The sequence below is a fragment of the Diplotaxodon limnothrissa genome, linkage group LG12 (genome assembly GCF_057381915.1).
Source record: "Diplotaxodon limnothrissa isolate DT_005_m linkage group LG12, D_limnothrissa_male_GT1.1, whole genome shotgun sequence".
Classification (NCBI taxonomy): domain Eukaryota; kingdom Metazoa; phylum Chordata; class Actinopteri; order Cichliformes; family Cichlidae; genus Diplotaxodon; species Diplotaxodon limnothrissa.
This window is the reverse complement of record NC_140607.1, coordinates 4,768,214-4,779,180: the sequence shown is the minus strand read 5'-3', so window position 1 is coordinate 4,779,180 and position 10,967 is coordinate 4,768,214. Positions and strand designations below refer to the sequence as shown.

Genomic DNA, 10,967 nt, shown 5'->3' with positions numbered 1-10,967 from the left:
TCCAATGTACTAAAACTAGCACCAACCACTACTGCACTTCATGGCCGCACCACCGGAACACGGCCGTATCATAAACCAAATCTACGGACGTGTTTCGCTCTCGCGTTGCCAGCGTTCAACTGCACCGTGAAGCCAGCATCTGCTTTTCCTTAAATCAACTTCTATTTCATAGCCGGCAAAAGCCAGGACGTCACTGACACCATAAACAAAATAAACAAACCTCGACTTCAATGTACTGGACTAATGGCCGCGTCTTCAGAAGAAATTCTAACGTATTATTGCTACAGAAGCCAGTATTAGACAAAATTAAATGTGGAAGGTAAAGTGGCTGCAACTAGTCCATCGTAGTATGTTATTAGTATCTCGGTAGAAGCAGTTTATTTAACACACTGGAATTCAGCCTCAACTTATGTTGTTAGTATCTTGCGCCAAAAACCAGACACCGACAAATTTACTGTGAAAATACATGTGACTCAGCGAACAGATTAATTTGGAAAGCCCAATATGCACATTTGGTATTTATAATACAACAGGCTGTGCTTATGTAACCCAGTTCCTAAAATCATCTCAAACAAAAAGAGAAGAAAAATTAAAACATTTAATGTTCATTGTTCTGTTCTTACTGTCCCTGTTAATGAAAGTGAAATGAGATCAAAATATTTATTTAAACATAGAAGGGATGCAGATTATATATGATATGCTCTGGTCAAACAAGGGTTAAGTTTTCTCAGAGGGTTGATGAGCTCTGATGAGAGCCAATTGTTTTACCCCACTCCTCACATGTCAGCCAATCGGTGAAGCTCTAGGCAGCTCTTGTCCCTCCTTAGTACCAGCTCCCAAGTTTTCAGTCTCTTGCTTCTACAGCCGAACAGAGCAGACGGACTAAAACTTTTGTTATCGGTAAGCTGGAGAAATTAACCTCTAACGAGTTAAAAGAAATACCATCTAAACTGGTATTTTTCACAAATTATGTATTTGCACTTGTTGTTGTCAAGGGCAGAGCGAAACCGGAGGGTTTACTGAGCTGTGGCTCCATGTAAATGCTGAGCATCCACTCGACGGCGGTAAGCTAAATGTGGCTAATCAGACATGTGATGTGCGGAGTGTGGGTACAGTTGTTCGATGTCTCTGAAACGCTGTTGTTATGCTAGTTAGATCGTTAACTAAGTCATTAACATGTGAAAAGCTGTAAATGGTTAAAGCAGCTAAAAATAACTTTATGAGAGATAATTGTAATCAGACTTTATCCTGCTTCCTGTTTAAATTTTGATGTCAATCAGTTGTTTTACAATACTCAGTATTGAACACTTGGAGGTAATTTTTAGTGTATTTCCACTTGTACTGGTAGGCCTATGGTACAAGCGGGATTAAGCACGTCTATTTTAATACTCCTATTTGTGGACTGAGTCCTTGTGTTTACGTGTTATTGAAATTGATTATTTGCACTTTGTTCAATTTCTGATAAGCATTTGCATATTATTCCATTTCTTAAAAGGGGTAATATACTTATTTATTTGTGATTAGATATATATGTACAGTGAGTTATTTTGATGGATGTAATTAATGTTTACAATGAAAGTGAATTATATGGTGACTATAATTCCTGCATGTTTGCAACCTTGTAGATAATCTTTAATGTTACTGCAGGTTACAAATAATTGAACCTTGATACTGTGAAATTTTGGATATTGATACTTTGACCTTTGAAACTTGATATTTTAATGTTGTACAACATGACTGAACTGATGATGATTGAATTGATGATAGCTGATCTGAATAGTAGTTACTGCACTGTGACACTACTTTAGTTTAATTTGTGAGAGTTATCCTTAAAGGGCACGTGACATATATTTGGCCATTGTTTATAGGTCAGGTTTTTATATGGGACGAATCCAAAGACCAGGTCAGCGATTCCAGAACCCAGAGTGTTCCAGTGTTCACTGGATGGCGAGCCAACCCAAGATCCTAGGAGGCGATATACATATACACGCACACTCATTTGCACATTGATGGACTACAGTCCTCTACTGTACAAGTAGTACGGTAGGACAGACAATCACACGCACACTCCTTGTCAGATGAATTCTATGGGCCCCACCGGTACCATTTGGACTTAAAAAAGACTAATTCTTTTACTTGTGCACAATTTTATTTAATTCTATTTTTTTTTTGCTACTTTGGGGGAAATTTTTATACTTGACATTCTGTTAAAACCTGTTGTAATACTGTGTTGTTTACAAATTTCTTTTACAAGGCTTAACATCACTAAAGTACTTTTAAAGCCACATAACTGTGTTTGTCTGGTTTCTCTGCCATTTGTGTACCAGAGCTCTAAGAGTCGTTCTCAGTCTTCTGACACTAGCCCAAATTGCTTATTACTTTGGTAATTATCCATCGGTACTTTATGTAACTCCACGTAAGTGCTACAAAAGTGGCGAGCCAGCCAGGAGCTCTTTGGTGCATGAATATCAGCAGTGAAACCTCCTTAAAGTGTGTATTGTCATTGAAACATCTTTTGCTATTGCCACAAGATGGATTTTGTATTGAGCTCAGGTATCAAAGTCCCCAATGCAGTAATTGTTAGTGGTACACTCAATTCATCGGATGATGAAGGGGTTCTTGACTTTTTGAAGCAGTATGGTACCTTTAGAGCCGTCCCAGTTGTAGATCCAAACTCAGAATTTTTCAAAAACCTGATCGTCGAGTACCGAAGTGGTAACGCCATTGATGCCTTAACTGATCTTTTGCCATACACATATGAAGTTGAAGGGAAGCCCGGTGTAAAATACCATGTAAGAGCTCTCTCCAGCGTTTACACTGCCAAGGTGGGTGGCAGTGCTACTAAGTCCTACTTAGATGAAATAAAGCAGGTGGCAAAACTGAGTGGCAAAAGTTTTGAAGAGGTACTGAAGTCGATGATGACAGAGATCAGTGAAATCATTGGGAGTTCAGAGACCGATGATGAATGTATGCTCTCCTCCATGCAAGTTGATGATCCAGACAGGGAGAACCAGCTTCACCCCTCTCTTAAAACTTCTGAGATTGCACGCCAGCAGTTTTCTGAAGATCCACCCCAGGTAGGATTGATTCAAGGTGGTGCGGAGCCACACCTACCTGTTGATTTCAAAAAGAGCCCATTTAGTGCGGCAAACAGTTTCAACCCACCTGAAATTCAGAAAGTCATTGTGGAACACATCGTGAAGAAAGATGACTTGATTGCACATTCATATTCTCCAATGAGACTCCGGTCATTCTCTGGCAGGATCCCCAGACCCAGCGGTGAGACAGATTATGACACATGGCGTTCACATGTCGAACTTCTCAGGAAAGACCCTGCCATGTCTGAACTTCAAAAATCTAGAAAGATCTTTGAGAGCTTGTTGTCCCCTGCAGCTGACATTGTCAACAGACTGAGCCCAGAAGCTACACCTGAGACTTACCTTCAGTTGTTGGATGCAGCTTTTGGAACAGTGGAAGATGGAGAGGAGCTTTTCGCCCAATTCATGAACACTCTTCAGGATCCTGGTGAAAAGGCCTCTGCGTACCTCTGCCGTCTTCAGGGCGCATTGAACCTTACTCTGAAGAGGGGAGGAGTCTCTGCTGGGGATGCCGATAAACACATTCTCAAGCAGTTTTGTCGTGGATGTTGGGACCACACCTTGCTCTCAGATCTTAATCTTGAAAACAAGAAAAGCCAACCCCCAACATTCTCAGAACTTCTATTAATGCTCCGGACAGAAGAAGATAGACTGGCAGCTAAAGCTACACGGATGAAGAAACACCTTGGCTCAACCCGGCAGCGGGTTGTGGCGCACTGTCAAAAGACTTGCACCTGTAGTGAGCTACAGGCAGTGACTCAATCTGATTCTGACCCGTTGACAGATCTGAGGAAGCAAGTTGCATCCCTACAGAGTCAGCTTACTAATTTGATGGCAAAGAAACAGAAGAAAAGCTCGAAGCCTAAGGACAAGGCCGAGTGTGATTTACGTGAGATGGCTATGGCAACACCTAGCATCAAGGTCACAAGTGCGAAGCCTGCCAACTTGCGGCAGAGCACCCAGCCAAAACCATGGTACTGCTTCAAGTGTGGTCAGGATGGCCACATCTCAGCAAGTTGCAGTAATGACCCAGACCCCACTCTTGTCGCTGATAAGAGGAAGCAATTGAGAGAGAAGCGTCGCATTTGGGAGATGCAAAACACTCCATCTGCTGACCAGGATTTTTAGACGCAGTCTCAGTTGTGGGGCAAACTGGGACTGAAGCAGGTCAACATCGTCCCGCTAAATCTGGAAGTCAAGCTAAACCAAGAGCACAGGCCACTTTGAGGCAATCCCATGTTGGAGAACAACCTTTCAGACTACCTAAGAGGCTCATAGGCACAAAGAGTACAGGTCAAGTCACGATCAAAGGTAAGGTGTGCAGTTGTCTCCTTGACACAGGTTCTCAAGTGACCACTGTCACCAAGTCCTACTATGACCAGTATTTGTCTGAGCAACAGATAGAGCCACTACATGACCTTCTGGAGGTTGAAGGGGCCAATGGGCAGCTTGTACCTTACCTGGGTTATGTTGAGATTGGAATCACCTTTCCTAAAGACTTTCTTGGTGCTGAACTAGAAGTCAAAACGCTAGCTCTAGTAGTCCCAGACACCGGGACATTAACGAAGTCTTGTGTATTGATAGGAACAAACACTCTTGATGTAGTGTATGAAATGTACAGAGAGGCAAACCCAGAGGGCTACCATCCCATTCCTCATGGGTACAGAACCGTACTCAAAGTACTGGAGTTGCGGCAAAAGCAAGGTTCAGATGAAAACGTTGGATTAGTGAGGATGCGTGGCAAGGATGAAGTGAACGTCCCAGCTGGGAAAACAGTCGTTCTTGAGGGGACAGTATCAATCAAGGAATTTTACACTGAGAGATCTGCCCTGTTGGAATATCCTTCAGTATCTTCCCTGCCTGGGGGGCTTTTGGTGCAAACCTGTCTCCTTGACTTGCCAAATAACCAGTTGTGCAAGCTACCTGTAGTAGTTTCCAATGAGTCAGAGCATGACATTACCATCCCAGCAAAGAGTGTGATTGCAGAACTCAGTGCAATACAGACTGTCCTATCTCACAAACAAATTGTGAGTGAGCCATCAGAGTGTGAACCATCCAGGACCTCTAGTGTGACATTTGACTTTGCCGACTCTCCCATCCCTTCTGACTGGAAAGACCGCATTACTCAAAAGCTGAGCAGTATGCCAGAGGTCTTCGCCCAGACTGATCTGGATTTTGGAAGGACGGACAAGGTCAAACACCACATTAAGCTATCAGATGAGACACCATTCAAACACAGAGCCCGACCGATTCACCCGCACGACATAGAGGCTGTTCGAAAGCATTTGCAAGAGCTTCTCGCAACTGGAGTAATCCGCGAGAGCGAGTCCCCATTCTCTTCGCCAATTGTTGTGGTCAGGAAGAAGAACGGTCAGGTACGTCTGTGTGTTGACTACCGTAAGTTAAACTTACAAACAGTGAAAGATGCATACGCCCTCCCAAGACTGGATGACACCTTCACCGCACTCTCAGGTTCCAAGTGGTTCAGTACACTCGATCTTAAATCCGGCTATTATCAGATCGAAGTTGCAGAGAGTGACAAGCCCAAGACTGCCTTTGTCTGTCCACTAGGTTTCTGGGAGTTCAACCGTATGCCACAGGGAGTGACAAACGCGCCAAGTACTTTTCAGAGGCTTATGGAGAGATGCATGGGAGACATAAATCTGAAGGAAGTTGTTGTTTTCCTGGATGATCTCATAGTTTTCTCGAAAACCCTTGAGGAGCATGAAGCCAGACTCATGAAAGTCCTGGAACGCTTAAAGGAGTATGGCTTAAAGCTGTCCCCCGAGAAGTGCAAGTTCTTCCAGTCCTCAGTTCGGTACTTGGGGCATGTTGTTTCTCAACACGGAGTAGAAACTGACCCAGAAAAGACAGCCACACTTAAAACTTGGCCAGTCCCTCAGAACCTTAAGGAGCTGAGATCCTTCCTTGGGTTCTGTGGATATTACAGACGGTTTGTTAAAGGCTACTCAAGTATTGTGAAACCGCTGAACGATCTAACGTCCGGTTATCCACCACTGAGGAAGCATTGCAAATCAAAAGGGAGGAGTAATCAGTATCATGATCCAAAGGAGCCGTTTTATGGACGGTGGACCCCTGCATGCCAGAAAGCATTTGAGACTATCATTGACAAGCTAACGTCGCCTCCAGTCCTGGCCTTTGCTGACCCAAAGCTGCCTTACATCCTTCATACGGATGCGAGCACTACGGGCCTTGGAGCAGCCTTATACCAGGAGCAGGAGGGACAGCTGCGGGTTATCGCCTATGCGAGTAGAGGTTTGTCAAGTAGTGAGTCCCGCTATCCAGCACATAAGCTCGAGTTTTTGGCTTTAAAGTGGGCTGTAACAGAGAAGCTGAGTGACTACCTCTATGGCAATCAGTTCACCGTTGTCACAGACTCAAACCCTCTGACCTACATCCTCACCTCAGCAAAACTCGATGCAACCAGTTACAGGTGGTTGGCGTCCCTCTCTACCTTCAATTTCAGACTCCAGTATCGTTCTGGAAAACAAAATGGAGATGCCGATGGACAGAGAGGAACAAAACCAGATTTGACAAACATGTGACCACATCTACCTTGGAAATCGGGGACCGAGTGCTGGTCAGGAACATACGCATTCGAGGAAAACACAAACTCGCCGATAAATGGGAGCAGACCGTCTATGTGGTGGTGAAACGAGCTGGAGACCTCCCTGTCTACACCGTTAAACCAGAGGGCGGGGATGGCCCCATACGCACCCTACACAGAGACCTCTTACTCCCTTGTGGGTTCCTCTCTGCAGCCAAGGAAGTGAAACCTGAACAACCAGAACCCAAGAAAAGGCCCAGAACGCGACGGACCACTCAGAAAGACAATGAAAGAGCAGATCACCCCTCGGACGAGGATGATATTGTTTCAGTCCACTGGTTTGCAGATAGATCAGTGCCAAATGACTCGGCGTACATTGTCAAGCGAGATCTTCTGCTGACCCATAAATCAAGTCTTGGTCAAGATGATGTGACTGCAGATCAAGACAAGTTGGCTGGTAATGCTCCAGCTTGTGCAGACACCATCTCCGATGTTGTTCCAGCCAGTCATGCTGACCATAACCAACCTTATGACAATCAGATTGCGAGTTATGGAGAAGCCTTGTATGGGGAAGACTTAGCCGGAAATGACGAACCTGAAAAGGAAAGAGACTTACCCGGAAATGACGAACCTGAAAAGGAAAGAGACTCACCTTCTACGGATCGCCCTGACATGAGGGATGAACAAATCCTACTTCTTTCGGACATGTTAGGGAGTGATGAGGAAGGAGAGGACTTGATATTTGACAGGGAAACAGTAAACAAAGAGAGAGATGAACAAACAAGCAAAGAAATTCCTGTTCGAAGATCAGAAAGAAGTCGCCAGCCACCAAAAAGGCTAGACTATGCTGAATTGGGAAATCCCCTTGTCACTGTGGTCAAATCATTATTTCAGGGTTTAACCACAGCTTTCATTGACTCTTTAAATGCTAAAGCTGAATTATTGTTCTTAGATGATGCAGTTCACAGTAGACATGCAAAGGGACTTGCATGAATTCAAGAGGGGAGGGTGTAACCCAGTTCCTAAAATCATCTCAAACAAAAAGAGAAGAAAAATTAAAACATTTAATGTTCATTGTTCTGTTCTTACTGTCCCTGTTAATGAAAGTGAAATGAGATCAAAATATTTATTTAAACATAGAAGGGATGCAGATTATATATGATATGCTCTGGTCAAACAAGGGTTAAGTTTTCTCAGAGGGTTGATGAGCTCTGATGAGAGCCAATTGTTTTACCCCACTCCTCACATGTCAGCCAATCGGTGAAGCTCTAGGCAGCTCTTGTCCCTCCTTAGTACCAGCTCCCAAGTTTTCAGTCTCTTGCTTCTACAGCCGAACAGAGCAGACGGACTAAAACTTTTGTTATCGGTAAGCTGGAGAAATTAACCTCTAACGAGTTAAAAGAAATACCATCTAAACTGGTATTTTTCACAAATTATGTATTTGCACTTGTTGTTGTCAAGGGCAGAGCGAAACCGGAGGGTTTACTGAGCTGTGGCTCCATGTAAATGCTGAGCATCCACTCGACAGCGGTAAGCTAAATGTGGCTAATCAGACATGTGATGTGCGGAGTGTGGGTACAGTTGTTCGATGTCTCTGAAACGCTGTTGTTATGCTAGTTAGATCGTTAACTAAGTCATTAACATGTGAAAAGCTGTAAATGGTTAAAGCAGCTAAAAATAACTTTATGAGAGATAATTGTAATCAGACTTTATCCTGCTTCCTGTTTAAATTTTGATGTCAATCAGTTGTTTTACAATACTCAGTATTGAACACTTGGAGGTAATTTTTAGTGTATTTCCACTTGTACTGGTAGGCCTATGGTACAAGCGGGATTAAGCACGTCTATTTTAATACTCCTATTTGTGGACTGAGTCCTTGTGTTTACGTGTTATTGAAATTGATTATTTGCACTTTGTTCAATTTCTGATAAGCATTTGCATATTATTCCATTTCTTAAAAGGGGTAATATACTTATTTATTTGTGATTAGATATATATGTACAGTGAGTTATTTTGATGGATGTAATTAATGTTTACAATGAAAGTGAATTATATGGTGACTATAATTCCTGCATGTTTGCAACCTTGTAGATAATCTTTAATGTTACTGCAGGTTACAAATAATTGAACCTTGATACTTTGACCTTTGAAACTTGATATTTTAATGTTGTACAACATGACTGAACTGATGATGATTGAATTGATGATAGCTGATCTGAATAGTAGTTACTGCACTGTGACACTACTTTAGTTTAATTTGTGAGAGTTATCCTTAAAGGGCACGTGACATATATTTGGCCATTGTTTATAGGTCAGGTTTTTATATGGGACGAATCCAAAGACCAGGTCAGCGATTCCAGAACCCAGAGTGTTCCAGTGTTCACTGGATGGCGAGCCAACCCAAGATCCTAGGAGGCGATATACATATACACGCACACTCATTTGCACATTGATGGACTACAGTCCTCTACTGTACAAGTAGTACGGTAGGACAGACAATCACACACACACTCCTTGTCAGATGAATTCTATGGGCCCCACCGGTACCATTTGGACTTAAAAAAGACTAATTCTTTTACTTGTGCACAATTTTATTTAATTCTATTTTTTTTTTGCTACTTTGGGGGAAATTTTTATACTTGACATTCTGTTAAAACCTGTTGTAATACTGTGTTGTTTACAAATTTCTTTTACAAGGCTTAACATCACTAAAGTACTTTTAAAGCCACATAACTGTGTTTGTCTGGTTTCTCTGCCATTTGTGTACCAGAGCTCTAAGAGTCGTTCTCAGTCTTCTGACACTAGCCCAAATTGCTTATTACTTTGGTAATTATCCATCGGTACTTTATGTAACTCCACGTAAGTGCTACACTTACCTTTCTGTTTTAGGCCGGCCTTCTGTTCACTTTGCCCCACGATCTCACCAAAGGCCAAATCTACACCTCCTCAGCACACCAAAGATCCGGGTCACACGGCACCAAGTTGTTGAAATCTCCCAATTCTTTGAATCTTTGGGCTGAAGGAGGGACAATACTTGGTGTATCAATGCTCAATCAACAATCATTTATTTCCATACAATTCAACAGTCAGAGCATTACAACGTCCGGACGGGAGAGATGCTACCAGAGGGTCAGGCACATGTCTCAAAATGGTGACGGGTTGCTCAGCTTTTTATAGTCTCTAGTGGCCCCCAGCTAGTCGTAAAAGCCAAAACATCACATTCTTTCTCTGTTACAGCGCCTAAGTTATGACCTCGGCAGTTGTTTCTCTGCTTTCTGTAAGGTGGGGGTATGGAATGTGGTCTGTCTATCTCCCCTGTCTTAGACACAGAGTCTCCTGCTTACAATCTTCTCTTCATGATTCAACAATTAAGCATGTCAAGAAAACATTGTAACACATTCCAAGCAGATCAAGGGGTTCTCTGTTAACTCAAAAGTATAACGAGAACTAAACTACATACAGCTCACACACTCTATATTAAAGGGTATAATGTGATCTACAGCAGTATTCTAATTCAACTATTTTGATTACATATATAAGGTAACATATAATAACAGAATAATCTAACAGCTGTAACAAGACAAAATGAAGTTTCTGTTGGAATAAGGACTTTAATGTGCCATATGAGCAGTTAAAGTACTTTGTATATTTGCCTGTTCGTTATCTGGAAGGTTTGATTTGTTGTTCTGAACAATATATAAATGTATGTATAAGAGTAATTGTTTTGTGGCTCACAAGAACAATTAGGGGCCAGGATGTTGGAGCCAAGTCCAGGCCAATATTTTACTCAGTTACATCATGCCATATTTAAGTATTTGTCATGATCTTTAAGTTTTTATTATAATCTTGATCATTTTATGTTATAATGTAATATGCTGTGCTCCATAAATTAATCCTGCTTTATTAGTCTGTTGTTGTTGTAAAGTGTTGGTAGATGTCGTAAAGGGGTGTGTATTTGGCCCGCATGCGGAGGGGTGTGGGTTAAGCACAAGGGATATTGTGTAATTGTAATTGTGTAATTTTTTTTTTTTTTGTCTTTGAACCCTTTTATAGCCGACAGGTATTGAAGACACGTTTTCTAAGAGGATGAAAGATGGCATTGTGATGGTGACAGAAGAAGACATCATCGATGTGTTGGTTGTCCTTGAGGCAGCAGTAATCCTGTCTAATCTGAGGGATGTCTCAAGTGCCATTTCCATGCTATTGGGCCTTCTTTTTGCCCTCAACATAGACTATCCAACGGAACTTAAGGACATCTTTGAAGTCATTCAGAACGTCCTAATGAACATTGGTGGAAGGCA

The 10,967-nt window shown here is 42.3% G+C and overlaps 1 long non-coding RNA gene across 1 annotated transcript; it reads left to right on the top strand.

The window, feature by feature from the left end:
• Nucleotides 1-861: 861 nt before the first annotated feature.
• LOC146620729 (uncharacterized) lies at nt 862-3,009 on the top strand. The gene is made up of 3 exons (XR_014906638.1): nt 862-900; nt 996-1,064; nt 1,869-3,009. It is a non-coding gene; the product is annotated as an uncharacterized LOC146620729 (long non-coding RNA).
• The last annotated feature ends 7,958 nt before the right edge of the window (nt 3,010-10,967 follow it).